This window comes from Phragmites australis, chromosome 6 (genome assembly GCF_958298935.1).
Source record: "Phragmites australis chromosome 6, lpPhrAust1.1, whole genome shotgun sequence".
NCBI lineage: Eukaryota > Viridiplantae > Streptophyta > Magnoliopsida > Poales > Poaceae > Phragmites > Phragmites australis.
Window position 1 is genome coordinate 24,290,596 of NC_084926.1, and position 2,344 is coordinate 24,292,939.

At 53.4% G+C, this 2,344-nt stretch overlaps 1 pseudogene; it reads right to left on the reverse strand.

Moving 5' to 3' along the window:
* Nucleotides 1-225: 225 nt before the first annotated feature.
* Nucleotides 226-2,136, reverse strand: LOC133920560 (cytochrome P450 CYP73A100-like; annotated as a pseudogene).
* Between the last annotated feature and the right edge of the window lie 208 nt (nucleotides 2,137-2,344).

Consider the following 2,344-nt stretch of genomic DNA (forward strand, 5'->3'; position numbering starts at 1 on the left):
GTGCTGACGGGAAACAGAATAGAGATCTATCTCGCTCTCATTTATAGTTGGATGACAGAAACATCTCAACTTTCGAAGTACATTCCTGAAAATCTGAAGTAAAAAAATATGTAAAATAACTTGACATGACGTATTGTCCTGTAAGTTGTGTATACCAATTTAAAACGAAAAATTATTTGTTCAAAGTTGCATTCATCCTGAGAAATGATCCGCGGCACTCCCAGTTCATGAAGAGATTGGGTGGAAGGCGATGACGGACAGACGGAGTGCGTTGCAATGTGCAGGCTAAACTGCCCGCCTTTCTCGCTAACGTCGAGCTTGTTCACACCGGGTGGCGGCACCATCTCGAAGCTCCTCACGAGCTTCCCGACGATGAGCGCGAGGATGATCCTGGTGCAGCTGCGCCGGCCCACGCCGAACGGCAGGAACCGGAAGTCCACCTTCCCGCCGAAGGTGGCATCCACGGCCTTCTCCTCGCCCAAGAACCGCTCCGGCCGGATCTCCTCGGGCTTTTCCCACAGCCCCGGGCTGTTGGCTAGCCACCACGCGTTCACCACCACCTTGGAGCCCTTCGGGATGGTGTACTCGCCCAGCTTCGCCTCCTCGAGGTTCATGTGCGCGATGAGGAGAGGGATTGGGGAGTGGAGACTCCGCGTACGTCTCCTTGATCACGGCGTGCAGGTAGGACTCAGTGATAGGCTCGTCGTTGCCGAGGAAGTCCCTGATCTCGTCGCGGACCTTGCGTTGCACGGCTGGGTGGTTCACGACCTCGGCCAGCGCCCACTCGATGGACCACAGAGTCGTCTCGATGACGGCGACATTGATGTTCTCGACGATGTAGATGACGTTCTCCGGTGTGATCTTACCGTTCTTCTCTGCTTCGAGGTTGTGGTCGATGGCGCACCTGAGCCCGTTCCTGTCTCCCGGAGTGTCCATCACCTTCCTTCTCGACGTAGTTATTATTGCAGAAGGCGAGCCTCCTGCTCTGCAGGTCCATGCATTTGTTGACGTAGCCGCGCAAGAAGGGGCGCAGTATGGGGATGCAGTCGCCGTAGTTGTACTCGAAGCTCTGCTCGAGACGGCTGCACTCGGAGTTGAACTTGGTGGCCTCGACGAACATGGGGTCGTCCACGTACTCGAACCGCGCGTCGAACATCATCCGGTACATGATGTTGTAGAGCATCAGCTGCAGCCTGCGCCGCACGACGAAGCCAGCATCCCGGGCCACCGCGTCAGCGTTGATGTCGGACACGACGGCGTCCATCTCGGTCTCCCACATGGCCTACTGCTGCACGACGCGGGCGGTGAAGAATGGCAGCGTCATGACGCGGCGCATGCGGCGCCAGTGCTGGCCGTACTCGGTGAACACCATGTCTGTGCCGTTGGCCGTGAAGATGTCGAAGACTACGTTTCGGGGGCGGGAGCCAAACTCCACCCCCTGGGTGTGGAGCACCTCCGTGGCGTGCGACTGAAAAATTTATCAACGATAGAATTATGATATTTTTTATATTTCTGTTTTATCGGTAGTGCTGGGTAAATTTCTTTTATCCTCTAAAATTTTTATTTTTTTAAATTTTGCCTAGCAGCACATCAGTACTTGTATTTTTGAATCAGTGAGACTCTCTTATTTCTATATTATTATAGGTAGTTTTTTATGTTAAATGATTTCGAGACAATAGGTATTAGTTTTTAAGAAATAGCCATTATTTTTTCTAAATTTTGACCGAAAAAATTTGTCTATCACCTATAGAATTTTGATAAATCCAAAATTATGTTTATCAATGATCATAAATTTCTGCTATCAGTAAATAAAACCCTAGGTCTGACATCACCATCGGGTCACACACCCCGAGGTAGAGGTGAAACATGGTCCGTACCATGTGGACAGGCACGCTAGGAGCTGGTGGTTCAAGTCGTTGCCCACCTGCAGCCAGTTGCCGAACACCGGCACGGTCGTCGGGCCTGGCGGTGCATTGTCATCGCTTTTCCCGCCAACCGCGGCAATGTCGAGGAAGATGACCATGGTAGCAGCAGGCCGAGCGCGGGGTGCTGCGCCTGGAGGAACGATTTCATGAGCTAGTGCACGGCTAAGGAGGCGGCCGTGGTGATGGACGCCCTAGCCGCAGACACCGCCATGCTGTGCGTCGCAGACCCTTGTTACGTGCTGCAACTCCTGGCCGGTGATGCTGCCGCGGTGCTCGGCTGTTGGGTTGGGTGGTGCGGTCCACGTCGTGTTTATATAACTTCAGGGCCAGCTCGGTTGGTGGTGGTGGGGAACGGATGCGGCACAAGGGAATGGGGGCAAATTCCTTGGTTTTGTGGCGGAAATCCGTGTGTGAGGCAA